Below are 16,545 nucleotides of genomic sequence, written 5' to 3' on the forward strand. Positions count from 1 at the left end.
GGAATGGTCACTGCAGGCGTTGGGATGTGTAACACAAGCTGCTCCCGCAATATCTAATTGTTTCCGCATCAGGGTTCGAAGGCGGAACAGCAAGATTTGCTTCTTACAGCGTATGTCTTGCTAGCAACTCTCCAAACTCTCCTCACTCCTGCCCCGTCCCCAGTACAAATGTCTCTTTATAGGTATTTTGTTTCCAATCTGAGCATCTAAACTTCTTTGAATATCCTGCTCGAGTTCCCTCGTTTGAAGACTGAATCCTCTATATCCTCTATTTACTCCATTTTCTTTCAGACAGGCCTGATTGCTGCTTGAAATATTCCCATTACATCCGACTGATCAAGATTTTTCACAGTGGAGCACAGTGCATTCACCCGGAGTGTATCCACCTGACTTCAGCAGTGCTGCATTATTAGCTTGGGAAGCTGTGACCTTGAAGGCTTTATATTTAATTTATTTCAACATTCCAGTCATAGAGATGTTTGCTCTGATTAGACCCAGTAAATTACCCTCCAAAGATGAATTGTCAGGGGATTTTATTCTGTTTTTTTCTGCCCATTCTCACACTACTCAGAATGAGCCCTGGTACATAGTTGTCTGTGTCTGGATAGCTTAAATGACTCCTTTTCAACAGCACAGGTCTCTAAACAGTTTACAGTGAGTTTTCCTGAATGACTGGTAATCATGTATACGCCATTTATGGTGTCACCCAGTGGTTAATTTGACGATAAAAACTTTTCAATAATTAAATAAATCACACATTACTTACAGTTTTGGCCGGTGATTAGCAAATACATAAAAGATCCATGGGGATATCCATATCTGCACCTCAAATAAGGCACAAGCAGCCATTCTCTTGCGTTCTGGGAAGGAGAGGATCTTTCTTATCAATTTAGGAAAAGGAGACATACAAATAATGAATGAACAACAGAAGGTCTGAATGAAAGTCCACAAATGCTGGCTTTCTAGAATTAAGTATCTTGCTTTATATAGTCTACTTTTGCAGTGACCATGGCTTCTGTAGATGAATAACATTGCTTGCAGCAATGTTCGGTATTCTGGTAATAAAAAAATGGGAATTTGGTCTTTGTGTGTGAACTTGAGTCACACTGACCAGCCAGGAGAAGAGCTGAGTCAAATCTTTAATATTTTCTGGTTCCGTATGAGCAAGAAGTGCACTTTTTCTGCAACATTTTTCCACCAGAGATAGTAGCAAGTACTTGCAAGCAATTGAGTTACAGGAGCTTAATTCTTTATCACTTTTGCCCTAGCAAGAAGGCTTGTGCAACTCTGAGCCAAATGCAAATATAAAGTAAAGCGTATTAGCTCCAGTCACCCTGCAGGGACGTTTTGTTTTGCATTTGCAGGAGGCTAAAAGTCTGCACATGGATAGTCACTGCAGCTCGCTTTGTTAGCAGTAACTTTTGCTGAGCTTCCCTAATTTGTTCACCTGCAGCTACATGAATATATCCTTAGGGAAGAGATGGTTATATCAGTATTTAGGAAAGGGCTTTTTCCAGAATGACTCATCTTAAAGGCTAAAAATAAGGGTAGATGCACGCTTCTGAAGGTATTTTTTTTTCTCCTTGGGGGACATCTTTTCTTCGAGCAGGAGCCATAGCATGTGTAGAGGCCAGGTCTATGCTGGTGTGCTTATGATTCCCAGCAGAGCAGTCAAAAAGCCTGTTAGGACAAGTGTTCACTCTGCAGGATCCAGGGCCGTGCTACCTTACCTGTCGCCTGCTGAGCTTCCTGCAGGCTCCTCAGCTTCACCTCACATCTGGAACAGTGACGAATATTGCCTGCTCCCCTGCACCTCTGTCCTGGCGTGCTTCCAGCACTGAGCTTGGGGACTTCATCAGGAGCTTATTGCATTCGCAGGACAAGCTATCATTACAAAAAGCATTATTTTATACAATATCTCTGCAGCTCCATGAGAAGTTTTTCCCCCACAAACTCATTTTCTATTTTGGACAAGGCTGGAAATGACGGGAGCTGGTGGCTCCCTGTTTTCCTGCAGTGTTTTGGATAGTCCTTCCCAACTCTGAGGGAAGGAAGGCTGGATTTTTTTTGGTTTTATACTGAGGACTGGAAATTGTGATTTAATCCTTGAACTGTGTAAATAAAATTCTAAATGCAGAATTACTGGAAAAGACACGGGGGCTACTTCAGTCAGGAAATAGCTTCATCAAATGTTTTTTGGATCAAAACTGCTCGAAGTCTATTTTACACTTTTCATATCCAAAAAGAAGTGTTGCAATAAATGAGGATGCATAATTATTTGAACTCTAGCATAAAACGCTAACATAACATTCTCTTGCACCATTAGCTCTGTTTCTTTGGGGTATGTATAGCTACAGGCAATTCAGAGCTTTGGCAGGTCAGGGTAACATTTGCTTAAAACATGTTTAAGCCTGGGCTCCAGTGACCTCACTAACCAAATAGATGAAGCTAAAAATAAACGTGAGATGTTGTAGACACACAGGAGCCCCTGTTCCCCCAACTGTTTGCAAAAGGAAGACACTGATTCTCTTGGTTTCAGTTTGTCGTTGGAGATAAGAGCTCACATCAGACAGTTTGGGTGGGGGGTCCTTTGGTCTCATTTTCTCAGACAGCAAATACTGCATAGAGATCCTCCAGAAATCCCTCCTGCTCTCTGCATTCCCATTCCCCAAATACTTCAGGCCCTTACGTTTTTATGGCTAGATAATGAGGCCAGACCAAATCTGTCATCTGATCTCTCTGCTAATGTAGCAGACAGTTTTTCAATCCCCGCTTAAGCCGATTTTACTTAACTGTGACCTCTGCAGCCGATGAGAGCTGAAACAAAACTTCAGTTCAGGTCCTAGGTTTTGGACAATATGTGACATTTATTCTCTACAAGTCCATTTGAAAATCCATATAATTAGCAAGTCAAGATGCTGAATTCAGGGTAACAATAAATTACCTTAAGCAAATAATTAGCTTCGATCACAGAAGTGGAATTTCGTATTCACAAAAAATTTGAGAATCAAATGGAGCCGGTACAGAAAGATTCCAATAGACAGCAGACAGTTGTCAGTTTTCCCGTGTAACATGGACATAAAATGGTTTCAACAAAGGTTTGGATGTGCTGTGCAGCGGCTCATGAAGATGGTCCTCCATGAGTCTAGATGAATCCGATTCTTCTGAAGCGACAGGAAGCAGAGGTGGGTGATGGTAGCTGGTCATGAAGGTGAGAAACCTTCGTGCTGACATAGCCAGAGTTGGCTCCTTTCGTCATCGCTCCGAGATGAGACTGTGAGGCACGTTTCTGTAGGCTAGTGGAGCACTGGGAGACTTTGCACTGGTTGGTGCAGGCAGACCCAGGCCACTTGCAGCACTGAAGGTGTAACTGGGACACCTAACCAGGCTGAACTTCCCCTAAGAAAGTCCCATATGCATCCAGCCACACCATGACAGTTAACATTGGCATGGGTCTGCACAGACATGACCACCTCTGCAATGTGTCATGTTGCGGGAGTAGAATGTACCTGTTGTCCCTTCCCCTCATAATTAGACGCGGCCTTTTAATAACGAGGCTGTCAGATGCCAAGGGATCTGGGTCCTGTGGGCTGGGCAGGGAGATCGGCCATGCCCACCGCAGCACCATTCCCCAGATAGAGGTGATTTCCCCCTTTTCTTTTTTGGAAGGGGATTGGAGCGGGGTGGGGGAAGGGCAGGGTTCTTTAGGGAGTATTTTAAATGATTTTTCCTGCTGGCAGAAGGGGAGGAAAGGCTTCCAGACTGAGACCTGACCTTTCGCGTGCTGCGGCACTGGCTCCCAGAGAGGCCCGTTGAATTCTTCCCTAATGAGGAAGAACTTTGTTTTTGTGCTGTGGCTGAGTTCACTGAGAACAGACCCGTTTTCCTGCCGATCAGCTGGAAAACTTCCTCTTTTGGGGCTCACATGGGCTCCTCTGGCTGACAGCTCATCCTATCCCCCTGTGTTCAGGGAGCCCACTGCACACCAGCCTATGGGACCTTCTGACCAGGAGTGGCTTGGTCTCTTCAGCACTTTTCCCGTGGGTGACCCCAAGGTCCTCCACAGCCAGCAGTCATTTCAGGGAGGTCCAAGAGATCTGACTAAACCCCGAAGCCCTTGCGTAAATCTGATCTGCCTCTAACATTTCTTAAAAGAGCCTCACAGCCACAGCTAGTCCCAGTGGAAGGAGAGTTTGGGATGTGCAGACAGATCTTTTCCTCCAGGAAAGGAAGAGATGTCTCCACTGCTTGTTCCCTGCCCTGTGCCCCAACCCCCCCTTTATACAGCCAATTCCCTTTGCTTTCCACTGTACCTAACATCCCCTTATCGCTCCATCCCTCTTTCCTTGCCCTAGAGCTGGCAGCTATTGAGGAAGATGAAGGAAAACTGCACATTTCAGCAGAAGGGAAAAACGTGGTTTCCCTTCCTGGCTCCACACTGAAATGCAACTCCGCTTCTTTTTACCCTTTGCTCTCCTATATTCATGTTCGATTAACTTTACAGGCTAACCACAGTGTCAGTTCAGCTCTGTCCAGATCTGTAACACAGGTGTGTAAAGAAAACCCCCAAATATGTCCCTTTTTGTAATTAAAAAAAAAAAAAAAAAAAAAAAAAAAAAGAAGAAAAAAGACTAATGTGTCAGCTGCAACAAGGGGAAAGGGAAACTGTTGGAGCTGGGGAGTGAAGGATGAAAAGAGTTTCCATCAGGGATACCCTGGGATGCAGGGAAGGTGAGAAGGGAGAGGATAGGGCTGAGGACACTTGACAAAAGGGAGACGGGAGAGGAGGTTCAGTCTCCCATTTGCTCCCTGCTTGTGGGGCTCAGCAAGGAAGGGCTGGAGTTTGAGATTCGCACTTAAAACTTTGCTTCCTTGGCCTCGAGTCCCAGTTCTGCTTTTGGCCAAATCACTGAGCCTGGCTGCATCCCGTCTGCTAGAGAGTATTCACTGCATGGATTGCACACAAATAGCTGCATTCACAGCCCCGAAGGGCTTGAGCACAGCAGCACCAGTGACTGCGTGCACACCAAAATCTACCATACACCTTTTTCTTTGCCCTGTTTGTGAAGAACAAGGCTGAACCGTGTTTGCTATATCGCAGCACCTCTGAGGGGGCTGACACATTTCACCAAGCAGGTACAAATAATTGCTTTATGCTGCACAAAGGCAGCTGAGGGCCAGAGACTGGCTGTTAAAATGTTTGCGGTGACACTGTGCTAGGCTCTGTGATGGGAATTCACCTTCATGTAATTAATTCTGAGGCTCTGTCACTGAATCTAGTTCTCCTCAGATAAAACCGGTGTTAAATAGGCTCAAAAACTTGCCATGTCAGTCCGCTTTGTACTTGAGAGGAGACATGTACCTCAGGGTAGGGGGAAGGGAGGGAAGGCAAATATACTGATGACTGAGAGACACTAAGATATGCTGGTAATGGGGCCAGCCAAGAACCAGAGAGAGAATAAATAAACATAATTTGGTAGTGACACTCTGTCTGGCATTGTACTGCGGTCTGCTAAGATTTCTTTTTTTAAAGGATGCAGTAATTTAGTGAAAGCAATATGGTGAAAGTGCTCTGTTATTATCGATTAGCTTTGATCCATAAATTGCTGCTGAGCTCCTTGAAAATGCATGAGATAAGGACAGCCATGCAGGATAGACTGGGGCTGGATCCGGACTGATGTACAGGTCTCGATGGTTCTACCACCACAAAATGTGACCTTAAAGTCAACTTGAGTGGGAGTGAAGAGGCTTTTACTAGTCTGTGGTGGGTCTTGGCTGGGTATAAAGCCAATGAAACTGGCCGTACTCAAGCTTTTCAGGTCCTCCTGGTTTAGGGAGACTGTTGGGATGCAGTGACAGGGAAGCCTGTTCGAAGGTGTCTCAGGATGTGTGTGAAGTAAGCCCTGTGGAGATGGCGCGGGATCTGGGAGATGGAGGGGGAGCAGAGACAGCCCAGATTGGTGGCTAGCAGAGCCTGATGCAATGTGTCCCGTCATGAATGATCATGAGCACTGGGCTTCACCAGTCTCCTAAGGCACCCTTTCTATCCCACATTTGCTGCTGGTTTTACGTGAGATGCTAAACCCATAAGTGGGCTGCAACCCCTATGGGAAATATGCTGAAACGTTATCCTTTGTGACGCTCTCTCTATGCAAGGTTTCTTTGCAAGCTTAAGCTGGGCAGCGTCATCAGGAATGCTTGTTCCCACGGACAAATTTGAGCATCTGAGCCCTGTTTGGAGGAATTTTGACTAGATCACTTTCTGAGCAGTCAAACAGCTACGTTTCATAGGGCCCTAGCCCCTAAACAGTGTAAAACACTCATCTCCTCTGTGCAATTCTTGCTGGCCTGACTTCACAAAACATGGTTATGTCTCAGCATTGCAAGGATTATTGCGTGTTTCTGAATACACAGCTTAGATCCCTCAGACACAGATTTCCTATGGCTGTTAAGCCACTGGCACCATGCATAGGGCTGGTAGCAAAGAGTGGACTCATGCAAGGATCTTTTTGTGTAGGGACAGGCTTCCACAGAGCCTGAAACTGGCAAATGCATTCCAAGTTGCCAGCAAGTCTTTGCTGCCTTTGCCTGACAATCCTCTAAGCAAGCACATACTCAACCTCTGGTGATTCATGGCTGACATTTTTTTGCATCAGGGATCAGATGTGGTCAGATTTGGCAAAGCCAATGACATTTTGCCACCTGTCAGATGCATACTGTAAGGCTGGAGCTTCTTCAAAGAAGCTGTGCAAGGACTAGAGTAACCCCTTCTTATAGTTTGATTGTAGAAGGGAAGAAGCTTATTTTAAGCATCTAGTCTTGCAACGATCTCCAGTGTGTTCCAAGGCTGACCAGGGAAGTCATGAGCTTTTCTTTGGACCACCACTGCTATCTTATTGGTCTTTGTGGATAGCACACTTGCTAAGCTCTTTCTCACAGCACCAGGACCTTTTGCAGATGGTGCTGGAGCTCTCTTGACTCATCCTCCCACTGAAGTCTGCACCCACCTGGCTCCAAGTCAGTTACATGTTGCCCACCCAAACTGCCACTGTTTCTTCAGGATCAGACCATGCATGCTGGTCTCCAAGGGCTTAGATCCAAACCCTAGAAGTGTCCATGGAGAAATTCCTGTTTGTTTCAGCTTTGGACCTGGTGCCAAGTTCTCAGCACTGTGCTGAGTATGAGCCAGGATCCTGCTGGAGGCACTATCTGATGCAGGACTATGTCACCACTTCAGATTCCCTGTCTTCAGCTTTTAAAACCCAAACCAAGTATTTCATTCATCTCCCTATGGTTGTTCAAGAACACAAGATGGGAAGATGCTTCCCTGGATCATCAAGGCTAATCCCCTGCTCTCTCTGGCAACCATGCCATTCAAATCCTTGCATAAACCTCAGTTTTGGCGGTAATAAGACTGTTTGGCCCTTTAAACCATGGCTAGTGTCACATGCATGTTGCATCCTTTTTCTGCCCAATATGCAAGTGTGTTGTAGAGTCTTTTCTAGCAGAGTTTGGCTGCTGTCATTATCAGCTCACACCTTCTACTCCCATCCCATCTGTGCCTGGCACTATTTTCATGCATAATACATCGATCATCTGCAGCCTGGTGGGGGGGAAATCATCACTTCAAGTCACTTGTCTGAATTCAAGCCACATCTGAGCTGTTTCCTTTGCTGAATCCCATATCTATAGTCTGATATAGCGGGGGGAGGGAAACCAGCCAGAAGATCTCAGGCTCCTTCTGTCTACAAGGACTCCAAAGCAAATATTGCTTGCATTTATAAGCCTTTGAGAGCCTTATAGGCCACAGTGAAAGCTGATGGAAATCCATGCAAGTCTGATGCACCCTTGCAGCAATGCCAGCTGACACTAGGCAAAGGATAAGGGCTGTGCGTGTTTGCATATCTTGGCTTTTCACAATGCAAAGGATCAGGCTCTCCTGTTTTGCAGATTGTCTGCGACCCCATGAACATTTACCAATTTTTCAAGCATGCTACTCTGAATTTACACCAGCATTACTGGGAAGAGTACTAGTGTTTTATCCTGGAACACAGATCTTCAAAGACTAATGCACACTTAACAAACTTGATTTTGAAGTCTCTCAGGAAGGCTTTGAAAACAAAGGCTCAAATTCCAACGTAAGTAGAAAGTCCTTGGATCCTAGTGGTGAAAGCTTCCTACCAGAATTATTCCCAGAGGCAGTATAGACTTTGCATTTTGCCTCATCTAAATGCATTAGGAGAAGTATTAAATTTCACATGTGCTGCATGTTGATGTAATTCTCTTGACATGTCTGTTTGCACCATTATGAAATAAGGGATTTCCTTTCCCTTTCTTTCCACATTTGCCCTGCTCTCTAGGGATCTCAAGGATATGATCCATTGGCATACAAGGATTATGCCTTTTACACAGAGGACTTTAAAAAAGCTTCGTCATTGTGCTAACAGAGGTCTCAGAACAACATCCTGCATTAGCAGTGCTTGACTTAACTGACAACCTATGACTGGAAGAGATCCATTAATCTTCTCTGTCACGATCCCTCCAAGCACCCCTGGCCCCGCTCAAGCTTTGCTATGTGCAGCTCTGCTCTTGCGGTGAACACTTTGTTGCAGGAGGACCTTGAGGGTCTTCATGTGAAAACAACACCTCTGTGCCCTATAAGACTTGGGGAACCTGGCATCTTCTTCGTTAATATTTTTTTTCTGATCTGGTGTTAAGAAGGAGTAAGTGTTTAAATAAACAGTCCCTGAATCTCCTCCCAGTTATCTGCAGGTGCAAGGTTAGGCTGGAGGATGCTCTCTGCTACCTGAGTCTCTTTCGGGTCTCACACCTCTGCTGCCTCAGTGCTTGGTGTCAGGGGGCCGTGCTGCTGTACTTGTGACTTTATTCTGCGTCACAGCTCCACACTGTGACAAGGACAATGTAAACGCCTGTTTTGAGCAGAATGTAGGGCCTTTTCCTTCCCTATACATTTTGAATGCATTTAAATCTTGTGGGCTGTAAGGAGAGGGCAGAGTTCAGGGGAAGAAGAGGCAGAGATGGGATTTTTTAAGCCCTCTTTTTTTTTTTTTTTTTCCTAATAGGCAAATAGACATTGTTAAAAGAGCGGCATGAAATGAACTTAACAGACCAAGAGGAATAGAGAAGACAACCAATTTCTTGATCATTTAATATCAAACTTACTACATAGACTTGAGGGCATGCTGCCTTACACCAACTGGGGGATCCAACCCGTGCTCATGTTCTCAGATCCTTTATCCAGGGCTGATTGCTGTGTTCATCAGCTGCATGGCACGCAGGAATGTGTACTGGAAGAGATAAACGTGCATATGGTTAGAAAATGTACTGGAGAACACGCCTTGCTTTCACCTTCATGTAAAGTTGTCAGCAAGGAGCCTGTTATTCTTAAGACCAAAAGTTATATAAAAGTGTACATGTACATATATATATATATATATATAGGTGATGAGTACCTACATGCACAGAAGCACACATGTGGTCTGCATCAGTCTAATGTACGTTAAAAACACTTACATGCCTGGCTACAAGCTACATCCTTCGCTTTTGTCTGTGAACTGAGCACCTTTTCCAGGTGAATAGGAAACCCTCCTGTCCGTCTGTCTGTCTGTCCCGGGCAGGAAAGCAGTGACCGCAGGAGAGTGTTTCTGGAAGTTAAAGCTTCCAAGCGGGGTTTTTCTGCACCGTTTGCTCTATGTCTCTCTCTTGCTTGGGTCGATGCTGACACCTGGAGGTTACACCATGGCAGTGTGTGCGCACAGTTATTTCTACGTGGCTTTTTGCTCATCTTCGTGGTTGCGTTTTAAAAGAAGCCCCTTTTGGCTATCCTGCTATGCCAGGGTAATTTGACGGTGGGATATGCCTAATTGTCTGGATATGTTTGCTGAAATCCTGTGACTGATTTGGGTAGCATTTAGCATGTTTGCTCTGGTTCCCTCTGTTAGTGACATCTGCCTGTGACATGGTCAGTAGACATGAGCACAGACTTGAATAAGGCAGGTCTGGATACAAGACAAGCCATGATCTGACCAAGTTTAAAAGCCAGGGGAAAATAAATTAGGCTTCCAAATGATAGAAAGTGACTTAGTGTCTCAGCTGATGGACTTCTGGACATTGCTGGTATTCACGAGGAGGGCTGCACCTATGATGCAGGCTGTGTTACACTGCTGACCCCCAAAATGAGCTGCCATCCATAATCCCATAGTGTTCTGCATGTCCTTCTCTGTGCCACCTCTCCTCGCCATGCTGTCACCATATATGATGGATGGTCCTGGTGGTGGAGTGACAACATTTCTGTAACTCACTTCTCTGCTTTTTGGCATCTGTGAGGCTTTGGGGTTTTTAGCATGAGGTTGCCATTCTCTGCTTTTGCCCATGAATCACATTAATTGAGAAAACTCTGTGCCAAAGCAAGGCTCTTTATATGGAAATTTCCAGTCATGCTTTTAACTTCCCAGAAGTGTAGCTGAAAGGCACCCTGGCTGCTACACCAAAGCCCTACCCACTTTGGTATGGTTTATTACTGTTTATTGCTACAAATACCAGTATGCAAATTGTCATACACCAGAAATTATGCTTCTCCCTTAACATTTGCATCCTAAGAGGATGTTTTCCACCTTCACTGGTCGGTTTGCCAAGGCAGGCTGAGCCCCCACAGAGGGCTGCAGGATGATGACTGGGAAGTGTTGTTACCAAACCCCAGCTCTACAAATGCACCATGTTTGAGCAGAGAGCTTGTATTCAGGCTTTTGCTCAGAGACCTACTGCAAGCCAAGAATAGATTTTTACAAACACTGCTGAGAATTCCTCTTTTTTGTTTCCTCCTGGCAAGTTTTGGCTATTTGGCATCACCAAATTGTGCTACCATTGCTGCTATTACACTCAACTTCTAAGCACTTTGTAGACCTTACTGCTGGGCCATGCGTCTCTAGGAGCTGCCAAAGCATTTCTGGAATTTTAGTGAGCTCTGCTGCATCCATTCTTCATTCCATCACCAACATGAGGACTGTAATGAAGGAAGAAATAAGGAGGAAAACGAAGACATGAAAAAAAAATCTGTTAAAAAAAATTTATGTATTGGAATTTTATACTGGCAATTGAGAAACTGTCCAAAGTTCTGCAGAGACAGGCATTTAATCTCTGATTTATATCTACTTTTGGGCGATATAGATACCCTGACCCCAACATTTCTGTTGTGACAGACTTGCACAACAGAGATGCTGAATAGCTCCTGCATGTCTTGTGAAGAGGCAGACTGCTTGAATAGGGAGAATTGTAGCCTAGCCCTATACTGGGCTTCTTGCATCTTTCTTGTTCCAAGACAGTGTGTATTATATTTTGAGATGGATGCTGGACTTTTGAAGTTAAGAATAGACAGATCTCTACTCGGGTTTCATCCTTGGTTACTAGTAAATGTCTAAAGCCATTTCAAATTAAATAATCTTTGAAAGCACTCAATGAGTCATTTAAATGAACAGAACTGTGAATTCTGGGGGATTTTCGGCAAAAATTCTGACTTACATTCTTTTCTGGTCTTGATGCATGAATTTCTCCATGCTTTGCTATGATGAACAATCACCTTCTACTTTGAGAAGCTGGATTCACCTCAAGCCACATTTGTTCTTTGAGAGGATCAGCATCTTTCTGGCTAATCCTTCTCAAGGAAGCCATTAACTTACATTGTAAGATGTACCTCCCTTCATTTTCCAATGAAGCATGCTTGTTATTATTATTGTTCTGCTTATCAGTGTATCTCTCTTTCTGGAGATGTATCATTTCATGCTTCGGCAACTCGCCACAAAAGTGCAGCTATGGTTTCCCACCACATATGTGAGAATAACTGAAAGAGAAATTTGGAAAGTCTTTATTCAGGAGACATGTCTCCTAAATCATGTTGAACCAGTAATTAAATGGATTCAATAATTGCCCTAACTTTAACTCAGCAAAATGAGCCTTTCCAAACCTCTGGTAGAGAGTTACCCTAATCAAGTCCAGAAGTCCTCATGATAGAAAATGCCGAATTTTCTAGGCCAATTCGGAGCTGTTTGAGTTCATGTCCTGAGGTGGAGTTGAGGCTGGCTGTGGGGATGCAAGAGCATGGACAAGATTCCCTGGGAGGGCAGGATTTTTTCTTCCCCACAACTTTTTAGCCCCAGAATAGCTAAATATTGACTTTGCTAGCGTGGAACCAGCAATGTTGTCCCAGGCTGGTCCTCAGCCGCACGTGCCAGGGATCCCGCTTCCTTACAGTGTGAGAGCTGGTGTAAGACCGCTCAAGAAATCTTCAAGACCACTTTGAATCCTGTTGGAATGGTACAAGGGGACTTGGCTGACAGCAAAATCTGATTTTTTTGTTTCTTCAGATGCAATTGTGAGGGATGGAGAACAGGCCTTTGGAGAGTGATTAGTTCTGTTTGTTAAACCAGTTCTGAGCTGGATCCAGTGCCTTTTGGTCACGAGTCAGGCGAGAAAGCACATGTCCAAGTGTGATAGAGTGGAAAATAGCATGTGTGTGGCCCATGTTTAGTAATTTCTGTAGAAAAATTATCCCACTGGCTATATGATATTACATTAGTCAAGCTGTTCCACTGCTTTGAGTAATCTCTCTTCTTCCAGAAAAAACCTAATCTCTCCAAATGAACTGGCTATTAATTGAAGGAGACCTCAAAAGATCCCTAAACAATCCAATATACTAATTAAAGATAGATCAAAGTGCAGTTTCTCCTCTCTGGAGGCAACTGAACTACTGAGAGGCTTCTTTCTGAGGGAAGGATAATTCCTCATGGCATTTCCTTGGTTTCAAGTGCAGAAATGCACACTGTTTGCTAGCTGGCAGCAAAGACGTGGGTGATGTATGGGGAGCAGCCCAGACTGAATGCAGGAACATGCTGCTGACATTTGATCCAAGATAATATATTTCATGATCATACTCCTGGAGTTTTTCAGCAACTGGTTTAATGTATGGGAAAGTATTTGGCTTGCCTTGGAAATGTTTCCCATTTGAAAACAAGCTGCAGTGGGAGAGCTGGCAGTTGCACAGGAGGCTGGTCCATGAAGATTGGATGTCTCTGAGCGGTGCAGTGGGGCTGGGTCACAGCGGGGGCTTTTGAACAGCTCCCGGGAAAGGCTCCAGGCTGTACAGATCTGTCGATGGAGATCCCCTCCGCCTGGTCTCTGGAGGATTGCTGTCGCCTCGCCACTTGGCAGAACAGGGTTTGGGGAATGGATTTTATTCCTGTTTTCTGTCCCTTGGGCAAGGAGAATGTGCAGAAGAAGAGGCAGAACCTGGCTTACACTCATGAATTAAAAGTCTTGGGACCATTTTAAATCTCCAGCTGTGGAGGAGAAGCTCTGTTCTAACTTTGCTCTTAATTCAAGATTATTTTTCTTAACCTCAACCACTACAGAACTACTAGCTGGGATTAATTTATTAGTAAGCAATACCAGGACACCTGGTCCTAGTTGAGAAAGCACCAGACCAGGTGTTTGCCAAAGGTCTCATGCATAAGCTCAGGTGATACACTTAATTTTCTCTGGGGCCCCTACTATCTGCACAGAAAATAACAGCTCCCCCTTTCAAAGGTGATGCAAGGCCAAGATCTGCTGTGATATTGCTGTGCTCAGAGGATGATAATGCTAGAAGGCTGCTTGCTCCAGCCCTGGAGAGATTGGTTGCTGTGCCTAAGCCCTTCTGGAGACAGCTTTATTGTTCAGTGTTAGCATGAGGAACAATATCGCATCCGAAATGTTCCTGTCCCACCCTGGCTTGCAGCTTTCCTGGGCTTTTCCCTTGGCTTTCCCAGAGGAGAGGACCACACACCCTTTGGGGCTGGTTCTTCCGTGTGTCTGCAGCTTCTATCTCTACCGCTCGGCTGCATGAGGCACTGCCTGCCCTTGACGCTGCCGCAGAGTGGGCTAGCTTGTCCTGGCCCCAAAGCCTGCATCCAAACCTGCCATTTTGCAGATTTTTTCTGGACCAATCCTTTTCCTCGTGGGACAGCAGGTGAATGTGTGCCTAGGTCCTGCAGTAGACATTATGCAGGGGAAGCTGGTGCATGGAGTACACGATAGGCGCTGTGAGTGCTGCCAGTGAGGGTCCTTCACGTGATGGTTTGGTGACAGAAAGCTGTCACATCCCCGGCTGACCTCCACAAAGCTGTTTCAATGTGGGTACAAGGCAGGATCCCTGGCTGGACCAGTTCTGGGTGCCCATCCCCATCTCTTTCTTGAGAATGAGGCACTTTTTAGCCATTAGCAAGCTCCTGTGAACTGCATAAAAATACAGGATGGCTTCCTCTGGTTCACATTGACAAAGCTGCTGCCCTGGGACTTGCACTGGGCGAGGCTGTACCAGCTCCATCAGATGAACTGCACATCAGGAGGTAGAGTAACACCGCCCGAACTTGGCAGAAATGCAAAGGGAGGGAGTCTGCTGCTCACAGCCACGAGAGGGCGTGAGAAGCAAAGCTGAGACCCCTCTCCAAAAGGCCTCCCTGCAGGTATGAGGATTTGTGAATGGATAGCCCTCTTTCTTAAGGCAGTTATCCGAATTTCTCCTGAGAGCTTTTATGGGGTTTTTTACGCTTGCGGATGTGTTTTCTCTGTTCCCAGGCTGACATCTACAGCTGAAGGGACACCTCAACTCTTGGCACCTGCAGGAGGACAGCCTACGACAGCTGTTCCCGGCTCATCTTTCCCGCATCCGCTGGCCCTGGGTAAGTTGTTCGGTCCCTTTGTGCCTTGTCTGGAGGGGCACATCCTTACCTGGGGAATGTGGCAAAAGGGGATGAATTAAAAGGCGAATTGCCTGCACCCTATGGCAATAATTGCACAGGGCAGATCGACTTCTGGAAATGGGAAGTGTTCGGTTTTCGTGGCTTGTTTTTAAACACCCACCAGTGTGAAGGACAAAGAATTTGTCCTGTTTTACTCAAAGAGGCACTGCCTGGCTCTGTGCTTGCTGCTTATAGTTAGAGTCCACGGGCCATCTCTCTTGCCCTTCTGAAATGCCTAAACAACCATCCTCGATTTCTCTGTGTTGCAATGGGACATTACCAGCTTGTTTCAGGGATGGGTTGTGTTATTTGTCATGACAGGGAGCAAGCAGGAGACTGGGAACAAGTTGAAGAAAACCCTTCAGAGGTATGTTGATTTCAGGATGCTCTTTGGAGGCTCTTATTTCTCCCCAGCAATAGAGAGAGCAAATAGACATGCGTTATGCTGGTGCAGAGGCCCTGCCTGCCACCTTGGAGCTGGGGGGCACCAAACACCAGGACCAGGCTTGGAAGGAACTATGGGAGGCTGTGCAAAATGGCCATCGCATCCCAAGGCAGGACCACCTCCCCCTAAATCAGCCCTGACAGTACCTCTGTTAGGTTGGGGATGGGCTTAACAGTCCTTGTAGGAAGGGCTGGGAAAAGACAGAAGAGAAAAATCGTTGCCTGGAAAATAATAATGTGAGTCAAAGCTTGGTGAGAGGAGAACACAGAGAAGTGAAGAGATCCCTGCCTGGGAGCATCCAACTGCTTTCTCTGCCTGGCTATGGTGTTTTGTAACAGCAATAGTGTCATGGCTTGCACAAGGACCACTGTGTCCTACGATACTCCTGCCTCCTTCCCCTGATTTTGGTGAGTTCTTGTTTCTTCTGCCTCAGAAAGGTTTACTGAGAGTGAGACATATTAGGTGAGAAGTCAGCCTTGAGGGCAACACTGGAAAGTAATTTGGGGAGGGAAAGAAAGTACGTATTTGGTCAGGTCTACATGCCAGGTCTTGAACCAGAAGAGCTGTTTTGGCAAGAAGTGTGGTTTTGTTCGACTGAAATAATTATGAATTCAACTTCAAGGCTGATTGCATCTTTATGGCCTAAAATTGCTTTATAGCTGTAATTTATTCTCCCTTTCATACAGGAATAGCTCTGGCAAAGGCTGGTCTTGCTATAACTAACACCCAGAGGGTGAGCTGAGAACAATTATTCAGTCTGACAAAATAGGAACTTGAGGAGATCATGAAAACCTGTCAAGCGACACCTTCAGCACCATCAAAGGGAGGCACTTTGTGTACAGAACCTGTGGACGGCCTTGGGTGGGTCCTGTGGGTGCTGATTAGAGTTCAGCATTTGGGCAAGTGCACGGACTTTGAAGTACAGAGACTCCACCTATTGTTTGGGTAGCCTTTGAGCTACCAACTATTGGAAGAGGAATTGCACCCCAGCACAGGAGCATGGCAGAGCTGCCTCATTCTTACACTGTTTGGAGATGTATGCTAGTATTCATGGTCAGAGACAGGATATTGGACTAGACTGACTTTTAGTGTAACCATATACACCCATGGGACTTTTCACCTCTATGACTGTGTCTACCACAGCTGCTTTGCCAGCACTTCAGGGTAGGGTTTTCATGCAGTCTTGTCACACACAAGGCACCTGAGATGTACCTCGAGCCTTTAAAGGCCAGGGTCTTCACCCAGGGATGGCCTGCATGCCAGGAGGTACAGCTGAAACACGGTGCCCAGATATGACATCCTTTTTTC

The sequence above is a fragment of the Leptosomus discolor genome, chromosome 3, assembly GCF_034619465.1.
Source record: "Leptosomus discolor isolate bLepDis1 chromosome 3, bLepDis1.hap2, whole genome shotgun sequence".
NCBI classification, from domain to species: Eukaryota; Metazoa; Chordata; class Aves; order Leptosomiformes; family Leptosomidae; genus Leptosomus; species Leptosomus discolor.